The following is a 10,359-nucleotide window of genomic DNA, read 5'->3' as shown; positions in this document are numbered from 1 at the left end:
GAGATGGACATATTTTATGACAGATTTATTATAAAGAGGAGCAGATAATTCTGCATGTTTGGATTTGCCCAGGAGGGAAAAAAATTTGACTTCAGAACAATTAATAAAGTTACTGTATTCCCAATGCACCAGTTGAAGGTTTCTGTCTCATTTAATAGTGTTGACTATGCTCTATGATATGTACAGGCTAAGAGTGTATCACACCAAATTTTGACCAGAAGATTTTTCATTTAGTTGTTTGTGGTTCAGAGGGGTTTTTTTCCTTCTTTTGAACAGTTATTGGCTATGATCCCAGTAGGAACAAAAAGGTCCTGGAGTATGTTTTGGAAAGCAATTCCTTCTGGATATTTCTTTGATTCTTTTTTTCCTTTCTTCAGCAGTTCCAACTCTTGGCTTTCAACATTAAGTTGTGAATTGGAATTTCACCCTTACAGTACAATCTTCATCAACGGCAAGCATTTCAAAATACATAAAGGAAATGAGGAAATCCTAAATTTGTGAATTTGGGGGATAGAAGATAAGCACCTTTTCAGAGATGCTTCTTTTTCCATATTTAAATGGTTTTGTTACCAGTAGGATCATAAGACTGAAATGCCTTATCACGAGGCTTTTGTAAGGGTCACTCGTGGTCAGTTAGTCATTTATGGTATTGGAGTGATTTGACAGGTGATTTACTTGATCTGAATACACAAGTCAGTGTTTTGGGGAACTGTTCTTGCAACTTGAATATTTTGGGATGGTGACTAATGAAAACACCTTGACGTATATCTTCTTATGCTAACTTTTATAGTTTAATAGTGGTCAATATGTGCATTGTAGAAGATGATATTGCATAGTTTTTTGAAACACCTGAAATAACGAAGGTATACACACATACTTGCAGATACTCCTTTTGGTAAAATAAAAAATTAGCAAATGAAAAGATGTACAGGGTCATTAGGTATGGATTTGATTTCTTTTGTATCTGCATAAATCATACATACCTCTAATGAAAGGAATAAATTTAGATCAGTGGAAAATTGGATTAATTGAGGTAACACTCATGTCTGAGCTTTCCAGCTCTTCAGAGGAAACTGAAAAAGGAAATTGTTAACTTCAAAATACACCTCACTCAATATTAACTGGATCAGGGCAGTACACTTGTCAGCAAAATATATTCTCCTTACTATTGTGTGTATTTCTTCTGTAAGTTAATTTTTTATCTTTAGTGGAAAATTGGATTAATTGAGGTAACACTCGTGTCTGAGCTTTCCAGCTCTTCAGAGGAAACTGAAAAAGGAAATTGTTAACTTCAAAATACACCTCACTCAATATTAACTGGATCAGGGCAGTACACTTGTCAGCAAAATACACACAATAGTAAGGAGAATATATTTCTTCTGTAAGTTAATCTTTATCTTTGAGTTTGAAAAAATATATCACATGGTACAAAAGATAAGTTCATCAGGTCCAATAGGGTAATTTTTGAAGCCAACGGTAAGAGTTGACGCGTTTTTGAATAAAAACTAGCATTCTAGTAATGTACACTCCTGCCAAATTAGGTGTGGAATATAGTGCTGAGGCATGAGACCATGGAATTCAAGGGCCAAGTGTCTTATCCATGGCTGAATTCAGGAAAAAAAAAAATTTCAGAGCAATTTGCACTTCTTTTTCAGAGGAGTTGGTGACTAAATTATCTGTTCTGTGAAGATTATTTGAACTCTACTAGAGCATTTGAGCTAAGTACCAAGAAATTCAGGTAGTGCCAAGTGCTGCTTTCAACTGAGCATAATTGTATTTCATTTCTGTCATACATTTAGTTAAGATTTACAAAGAAAAAAGTTTAAAGTTGTTAAAATCAAATACAAAAATTACCATGAATAAAGGAGTATATTAGTTTAAAAGCAATCAAAAGCTATAATAAGCAATTATATTTTGCTGGTTTGTTCCATATCTTTGGAATCAGAATGGAATATCTTCATAGTTTATGGCAAATAGAGGCTTTCTTTAATTATTTTGACAAAGGTACCACTTGTCCCACCACAAGGCATTACGGATGAAACTGGTGAGGAGAAAAATGATTCTTGCAAACACAGTGCACTATTTATATGCTTAAGGCTGTTGCTGTTCAATTATTGGTGAATAGAATAAAAATCTTCTATTTACCTGAATGGACAATATTAATTACTGTGGAGGAACAGCATGCAATCTCTTGTAAGTGGCTAGCAAAAGCATCTAACATAGGGGCTTGAGGAAGTTCTCTGCATGGGGCTACAGTATTTCCATCCCAGAAGTCCTGGAGCAGAGAAGGGAGCAGGAGCTGTGCAGCATGCACGGGGTGTGCCCAGTACAGCACACCTGCATCCTACCTGTGCACAGTGGGAGTGCTGGTATTTAAACCCCCAGCCCTGAATGAAGGTTGGCATGTGGATTATGTCCACAGCCATGCAAGAAAGACCCTGCTGATTCGTCTTCACCCAGTGTCTGGCCAGCCTTGGGTGGGAACTGATGAGGAGATCACCACCAGGTGCCCCCACCTTCCACATTGACTTGGAGGCAGGGCAAGAAGCCCCCTCTGTAAGAGCTGGCTCTGGTTGCAGTGGTGTTGGGAGGTTTGGCTATGCAGTGCTTGTGCTGTGTGGGGATTCTGGTTATTGATAGGGCTCCCTGGCTATGCACAGCAATTGGCGTTCCCAGGGTGGCAGGGGAAGATCATGAGTTTCTCTCTGGGAAACTACTACATCATCTGGCTGATTCCATCTCCCATGGCATGGTTCCTGACTCAGGTTTCTCCCTTCTTTACACAGTATGCTATGAGTGCATTGACTTGTTCCTCCCTTGGGTGGTTTGGCACTTTGGATCTTTGGTGTGTGATGTGGGAGGAGAGGGAGAAGTTTGCTTGCTGGTCTGCCTGTTAATATCATTCTGTGTTGGGCAGGTGGTCAGCAGAAGAATGGCACAGGTGGCTGGTGTTTGCAGGGGCAGTCCCAGGTGCTTTGACTGGGTCCAGCTTTCCATGGGTGAACAGGGGCATTCCAGAATACACGTACGGGGACTGTCAACTTCAAGACCTGCTAAACCTCCTCTGCAGATGAATTGGCTGAATGGAGTGTTACATGTGACAGCTGTTTGTCCAGACTTCTTGATGGTAGTGAGCAAGAAACAGTAAGAAAAAAGTTCTTGTGCAGCTAATATTCTGCATTGATTTTTGTATCTAGTTTATTCTAGTAGTGTGATAAACAGTTGAAAGGTAGATGAGAAATATGAAAATATATACTTTATCTGAATCTTCTTGTTCCTTTCTGAACTGTTAAGAGTAAGATACCAATGTTTGTGCACATAGCAAGGAACATAGTGGTTTTTTCTCAGTTACATAAAGCAAAATAATTTTGAGGAAGTGATTACTTTCTGTTTGGAATGCTATAACAATTACTTTTATTATTTTGAGTTCTTCTCGAAATCATTATTCACATGGACAGTATGGATCCAGTGTTCCTGGAATTTCAGCCTGGTCTCTGTGCCAGTCACAGTCTTTAGTAGACACAGAGCATTTCCAACTAAATGTGTTTGGAAGTCACACATGAGGAATCAACAGGCATTTCTGAGTCTTGCCAATCTGAAGGCAGTCATTTTTCAGTTCATTCACGTTTGTCTCCCTTAGAAGAGGGATCATTCCTTGACAATATTGAAACCTGAAGGGGTGGCATTTACATGTGGAATTGTGGATGGAGTACATGGGATAACACTTAGGAGAGGCCAATCCTGAAATACTGATTCCTAATGGGATTGACTTATTCTAATATTACTTTTTCAAAGGTTTGTCTTTGTTGTTCAGAGGGCCTCCACTTTAATGAGAGAAAGCCTTGAAGTTAGAGGAGGGACACCAGATTATTTAAATAAATAAATAAATAAAAATAAAATAAAAAAAAAACAAACAACCAACCAACATGGAACAAATCACAACAAAGCAAATCAAACTTTGGTTTTCCTAATCTCTCCTGGAGAAACTTCTTTATTAACTCTGGAAGAAATAAACGTAATATCAGCTTAGGTGGAATGCTCCACTGCAATACTATAAACTTTGCTGTATGTATACAATAACGTTTAGGCTGAGTTTGCACCCATTGTGACTGGATGGGGTTGTTGTAGGTTTACTTGAAAAAAGATTGTGATTTAATAGTATTATTCCCATCACTTCTGAAGTTGTTTGGAGCTCCTGGAACATTTTTTCCCTTTAATTTCTACACCAGTGCTGTTAGTGCTACATGACAGTTAATTAGTTGCTTTCCTCACTTGATTGTCTGCCTTGGTGGCACGGTGTGACAGGCTTTTATTCAGGTTCATGTTTGCAACCTGTAAATGTTTTGTTACCTGTAAGCCATATCATGGCATTTATATAAAGCCCATCAGTTTCTAGTGGACAGTTCTTATTTTTTAAAAAAAGATCTAGGTTACATATCCAATTCCTTTAGAACAATGAGGTACTAATGAATAAATGCCATAGTGCTGTAAGTCAGTGCACTCTCCAGAAAAGTCGAGGCATCATCAGCGACATCTCTGAGCGATGTCTCTGTTCAAGCTTTTTGTAGATTTTCACAAACCTTCTCCGTTCTCTGCCCACATATCTGTTACACCCTTGGTGCAGCATCTAGGTATGATGCATAGTCGAATTGAGGACTTAGAGAGTCAATGTCTTCCTACAACTGCTAGGTCGCCTTTTAAGGTTCAGATACTACTTGAAGTTAGCCACTGTGGAAATGAGATGTGGAAATCAACCATTAACTGAATAAAAATGGAGGTTATTTGATAGTAGCTGACAATTCTTTGAAATGTATTTTCTGTAGGCATATTTGTAAGTAGCCCTGCTTTCTCCTTTGACCAAAAAGATTGGGATTTAGAAAAACGGAGGAGTGAATTACGTTTCACATTATCCACTACTTGTTGCTGTGGCAACATAGATGCATAATTTTTAAGTCAAGAATTTCTCAGCATTTGGGATAGATAACATTTTGTGTCTTCTTACGATTTAAGATTGAGAAATAGGATTATGATTCTTCAGATGCTAATAATTATCACATGCTGACTTGAAATATAATGGATATTGTATGTTAAGTCTGTAGTATGGTAATACTTTATAAATTAGTAAAAAGGATGATCTCTAATTGCTTGGGAATGCCTTATAAATGAAGGGTTTGCTATTACAACAGAAATGATAATCTGAGTTACTAGGGCTTTGGTAAATAGTTGAATGTGTTGGGAATTCTTGACACCAGATAAAGGCCTGCCACTTTAAAAATTCTCTTGCCTTAACTGCTTTCTAACTCCAGTAGTCAAAAGCTGTTAAGCTCTAAGTGCTCTGTCATATTTGTGGGCTTTTATAGCAAAGAGTAGAGCAGACAGCGTTGATGATGGAAAACGATGGTATGTAGACTTAAAATACTATAAAGCATAGAGACAATTGTATGTAATGCCTGGAATTGAAACCTTTTTGAATTAAATGATCAGCCATATGTGCCACCCTTCTGGACCCTGTAAGAAGAAGAGAAGAAATGTGCCCTATTGGTAACTGTGCATGAAATTGCTGTGTTAGAAGATATTGACCAGATGTTTCAATCTCAACAAATAGCTTGTTATGTGACTGAGTGAAAACCTCTCTGCTGCTTTGATCACATACACCTTAAAGGAAGAAGTAATTTAATAGAGGCTGTCAAAGTTCATCATTGTCAATAAACTTTGACTTGACCTTTGCCATCTGTTTTTGATACTATTGCTGATAGAAGCTGATAGGCAGCTGTTTACAGTTTATGCTTTATGAATTCTGTGCTGCCAGACAATGAAAGAAGTCTCTTCACTTGTGGATTTTTTTGTTGTTGTTCTGAGTGTGGGTGTATTCATTGAGACTGAACATCATCTGGCAGAGGAATGAGAGTGACATATGCATGCATTTTGAAAAGGAAGATTTGTTTTAAGGTTATAGGTATACAAAATCATGTGTGAGATATCCTAAAATCCCACTTTGCAACAACATCAACTTCATTTATGGGTTAGTACTGAAATACATATACTGTGTTTCACACAGGAGAATTTTAAGGCATTTTAAAAATGCTTATCAGTCTTTCCTATATCTTTTTGAAATCAGTGCTGATTCTTTATAGGTAGAGTAGCTGAGGCATGGTTAGAAGTCATATACAGTTGCCCAATGAGTCTGTCTTGCTGTACTCAAGTATTATGTTTCATTTTCATGTTGTTAATACTCTTCCCTTAACAGCTTGAGACTACAGCTTGTAGCTAGAGTGACAAGATTTTTTTGTGTTGTATTTGATTTGCTAATTTTCCATGTTTTGCAGCGTTCAATGATGAAGTTAGTATCTTTGAGTTCTTTTACTGCTAAGGATCTTCTTAAACCTTACCTCATACATAGCTTTCTAATATTCACAAATTTCTTAATAAACAGTTATATACGCTGAAACAGCTATGGAGGAGTCCCAAGGAAACCTGAAATTCTTACCATTGTGATACTTTCCATGTAGCTGTCACCTGAGTGTTGAATAACTTGCATGACCGGCCCTATTTTGTCAGCATATCACCTTTTACCTGGTTTTGAGAAGGGACTGCATTAATGTTGTGGAAGGGAATGACACATCAAATCAAACAACGAGGAGATGGTTCATGTCTCAGGTTCTGTGCTTCAAATGGGAAGGGACGCAGGGCCAGCTATGGTCTCAGTTATGGGCCTTGTATGGTCTTGCAGGAGACATTCTGCCTTTGACCTCATAATGCTTCAGGTATCTGAGGCAGAACTGTAGCATTATGAATAAAGAATAAGAGAGTGATAGAGTAAGGAATATTGGAATTGGGTGCCTAGACTAGCCAATATTTAAGGGGTGCAATAAAAGAGACAGCTTTTGGCCACATGGAAACTTCAGAATATGACTGCTACATGATTAATTACAGAAAGTATGCTTCTATTTCCTTGTACTGCAAGAACCTTACAGTGGACAACTGGATGAAGAAGACAGAAAGAACAGGAAATGGAATAGAAAAGAATAGCAGCACTGAATATAGCTATTTGGATTACATACTTGGTTAGCTGTGTGTTTTTAAATGTAGAAGTGAATGAATTACTGTTCTTGAATGATTAACATTTTGATAGGCATCTTAATTTGAAAAGCTGTAGCAAAACACATCTTGTGGCACCACGCTAAAACAAGTAGATATTCCTGTGTGGAGATCTGGATACTACATGTTGAACCAAATCCTGATAAGATTTAGATATTGGTCTCAGTGCAAGGCTTTAGCTAGTCATTTCCTTGAAAAAATATTAACACTTCTATCTCATTTGACTGGAAGTTGCTTGAGGGTGTTGTCATGCATTTTAACAATATCACTTCCTCATGCAAGATTTGGCAGCTTCAGCAAATGGTGGAAGAATTACTGTACAGGACATGGGGCTCCTTTTTACAAGTCTATTTTTATAAAGATAAGCTTATTTTTTTCCTTCTTTTTTTTCCTCATATGGCCATTATGTGATAATAGCTGTTGGAATCTTTAAACGTTCTTCAACTGAAGGGGAGCAGGGGGGAAGGAAAAAAGATTGTGAAGTTGGTGGAACAAAATTGTAGTATCTCATCTGTTTTACAAGGTCTTTCTGCTGTATTCTCATAAGAGTGGTTCTGGGGTAGGTATACTGAGTCTGTGTGGGATGGAATTAAATTTCTTCATAGCAGCATGGCTGGTGCTGTGTTTTAGGTTTCTCACCAGAATAATGTTTTAACACAGCAGTGTTTTAGCTGTTGCTGAACAGTACTTGTATAGCATTAAGGCTTCCTCTGTTTATTCGCTTTGCTGACCCAGTGAGTGGGCTGCAGGGTGGGAAAGAGGCTGGGGAGGGACACAGCCACAAGAGCTGACCCCAGCTGACCAGAGAGATAGTCCCGGCTGTATGGAATATGCTCAGCAATAAAACTGTTTGGGGCAGGGAGGGAGAGGGAGTTTTTCCAAAGTAGCCGTGGCTCTGAGACTGGCTGGGCATTGTTCTGCTGGTGGGAGGCACTGAATGATTTCCTTTGCATCACTTCATCTTGACCTGTGCTTGTTTTTCTCACCATTGCACTTCTTGTTCTGTCCCCCACCCCCCATCAGGAGGGAGGGTTGAGAGCGCGACTGGGTGGGGGCTTAGCTGGTGGCTCAGGTTAGCCCACAGTGGTGGGGATTTCAAGTGATATAGTATGTGTAATGGTAACAGAATATTGTCTTCCAGTTGTGCTTCAGGTGTGTCACATTATTCACAGGAAATGAGATCACTTAGAACAGTGATATTAATGTCTTTTTTTACATTTGTTTTGTATATTGTCAGGTTCTTGTGTTTTTAAGGTGTATCTACAATGATTTACGTTTTGATCTCACTTTTTCTCATTTTATCTAGTTTTTTAAGACAAAGTGTGATTTATTTTCTATTCACATCTAAAATATTCATAAGAGCTTTTTTATAGACTGTGTGTATAATTGGCCATGGGACATATCAATGGGGTCCAACAGACTGGTGAAACCTCCTGAAAAGTGTATGATCTCATTCTAAAATTGAGAATAAACACATAAGAGAGATTCCAAATGGTGCTGTATAAAAATAAGCCATTTCTGTTCTGATTTACTAAAGAAAATGCTTCAGGAGTAGTTGCTAACATTACTTAGTTTAGATTTTAGCTAGCATGTTAAGTCTTGGCTAATTTTAGGTATTTGGAGTCCTCTGCTCTAGGAGCTGCAATTTAAAATAAGATCAGATTTGACAGATCATGCAGAGAAGAGTCCAGCTTCAAATAACGCACTTCAGATGTCTGTATTCAGTGCTAATGAGTTTTGAAGATCCTTCACTGTGGAGGGGCATAATGCTTCCTGTTGTGTTGTCAGTTCCTAGGCAGTTAGGATTCAAGTCTGCAGCTCAAAACTCCTATGTGCACAAGTTATGTCAGTCTATGCAACGCTTTGTATGCTTTGGCATTGTTAGTTTAAGGCAACTGACAGATGTGGAAATACACTACTGGCTGCAGCTTTGGAAAGGAATTCAGGGGCTGAGGAGTTCAAATGGAGAGCACTGTGGGGCTGACAGTGAGTGTCTTTGCCAGCCTCCTTGTTCAGATTATCGATGCTGTCCAGTGAACAGTGGAACTTAGAGCGAAGCACAGAGTTGGAGTAAAACAAAATCATTTCTGAAGGATCTTTGTTTTAGTCAGAGGGCTGTATGTCTCAAGCTTCATGAGTATGATGTTTCTTTATAAGTCTTACGGGATTGTGTAGTGAGACCCAGCAGCAGCAAACTCCCCTTTTGCAGTAGAAGATCTTTGCAAGTGGAGATACTGAGATAAATTAGATCACCTATTTAGTGTTAGCTGCTTTTTGCCTTTCAAATAGAGGTCCTCCTCTGCAGTGAACTTTGTAGGAACAACAAAGAAAAGCTTTGAATGTAGATCAGGTGTTTCAATATGGACCATTGAACTTTGGCCCTGTGGCATAAGCATGGCATTCTCAAGCTAAATAGGATAAGCTTGAGAAATACTTTCATTTGAAAAAAATATATTTCATTTTCAAAAAACTCCACTTTTTTTCTTGAAGAATTCTGATTTTCTTTCACCTAGTATGAAGGGGCAATTTTTTATTTTTTGGTTGTAGGGGACTATTCAGGTAATTCTGTCATCTCATCTTGAATATCGTTCTCAAAAGACATCAATGAGTAGCCAATCAAAGTCAAGTCCCTTCTAGCATTGGAAGAAGTGCTTCTAGAAGTGCCTCTGTAACCTGGAGGAAAGGTTGTTTCCCAAGTCATTTTCTAATCAGACAGAAGTGGGAGATAGGTGTACCGTATCTCCAAGCCTGAGGCTGTGAGAGAGTGGGACATAGTTAACCCCAAGCTGTCTCACAAAGACACAACTGAGTCTTCAGAAGTTTTACTTCTCGCAAAGTTTTCTTGGCATCTCTGCATCTTGCAAAAAAAGACAATGTTGTTCTCTGCATTGCCACCCACTCTGGAACACAAAGGTCCTTGCGCTTCTCTGATAACTAAAGTGTGCACAAGTGTTCACCCTGTTAACTTTGATCATGAAAAAAACACTTGAACAGATGCTCCTCCTAATGTGAGCCTAAGTTAGCCTCATGAAAGTAAGGGGAGAAGTGTTCTGTGACTCCAGTGTATCCTTGAGTGGCCAGGGCACTGACCTCTTTTGGAAGTGCTGGCTTCTTGATTTGATCATGTGCTTGTAGGGATAGAGTAATCTGATATTAGATGCTTATTTTGAAATCAGCTCAATTTTAAGACATAGTTATACTAAAGGCAAGAAATAAATTATTTTTGAAAGTTGATGTTCGCTTTCAGTTTACCAGCATGCA

The sequence above is a fragment of the Merops nubicus genome, unplaced genomic scaffold, assembly GCF_000691845.1.
Source record: "Merops nubicus isolate BGI_N331 unplaced genomic scaffold, ASM69184v1 scaffold102, whole genome shotgun sequence".
Lineage (NCBI taxonomy): Eukaryota > Metazoa > Chordata > Aves > Coraciiformes > Meropidae > Merops > Merops nubicus.
The sequence above is the reverse complement of the archived record's forward strand: the minus strand, read 5'-3'. Positions refer to the sequence as shown.